Source organism: Grammomys surdaster, unplaced genomic scaffold, assembly GCF_004785775.1.
Source record: "Grammomys surdaster isolate TR1022 unplaced genomic scaffold, NIH_TR_1.0 125776, whole genome shotgun sequence".
Lineage (NCBI taxonomy): Eukaryota > Metazoa > Chordata > Mammalia > Rodentia > Muridae > Grammomys > Grammomys surdaster.
The window spans coordinates 2,628,465-2,629,685 of record NW_021620607.1 but is presented as its reverse complement, the minus strand read 5'-3'; positions in this window follow the sequence as shown (position 1 = coordinate 2,629,685).

Genomic DNA, 1,221 nt, shown 5'->3' with positions numbered 1-1,221 from the left:
AATGCCTTACAGCAGATCTTATGGAGATATTTTTTTCTTGTGATTCCCTCCTTTCAGGTATCTTTAACTTGTGTCAAGCTAACATAAAATTATTCATCACAAAATCATGTAATCAGACTTCATCTTTAAAAAATGTGGCGTACTCTTAACAGTAACATATTCTAAAATACAGAATCCACAACAGTCCTATAAGTAAAGATGTTGCTGGATATGACGTTGGTAACCTAGAGCTCTAACAAGAAGTGTTATTTCTTACATTTTGAATGGTTTTGTTTGTTTTGTTTTGGGGTTTTTTTGGCTTGTTTCATTTTGCTTTTCTTTTTTTTGTTGTTTGGTTGGTTGGTTTTTGGAACAGGGTTTTTCTGTATATCCAAGACTAGTCTAGATCTTACTCTGTAAGCTAGGCTGGCTTAAGATTCACCTGTTCTGCTTTCCAAGTGCTGGGATTAAAGATGAATGGCACTACTGCCCAACTTAATCTTAAAACTTGGATTTTCTTTTGTGTGTGTATTTATGTAAATATATATCACATGTGTGTGGGTGTCCATGGAGGCATATTCATGAATATACTTTCTAGAGCTATCTTAAAATTACAAATTTATTAAATATGCATGTATATTTATTTTATCATGCAGAAGGCATAAGGCATACTATAAAAGATCTAATCAGGTACTTGGGTATAGTACAGGTGTGTGTTACTGTGATTAGTATAATTTAATAATAATTGTAAATTAATTTTATCTTTAAACAAGTGTTATGGAACTAGGATAGAAATTCCTGATTAAAATATTTAAATTTTATGTAAATGATTAATATAGAAATGTATTTGAGACAAATGAAAATTCTACCACAGAATAAGAACTAAATAGTAGACCTTATATAAATTCACCAAATCAAAAAAAAATTTTGGTTTTGACAATTGTTTCAAAAATTCAAAGTTGTATGTATTCACTTTCTGCTAATGTTGAACATCTGCTGATGTTTGTCCTGCCCCGGGAGGCCGACTCATTTTATAAGACATTTCAAGAAACTATTTGGTGACTCAACTTCTCCCACACTCAAGTTTCTATTTTTGTTCACTCTCTGTTTAAAAAAAATTACAGAAATAATTCTTGGAAATTCAGAGGGTAGTGGCCCTGATACTAGAGATGTCTTTTCATTTATGCCATTGGTGTAGTCCAGGTGGCAATAGTCAATCTGTGCTCCATTGCCCCACAGTGA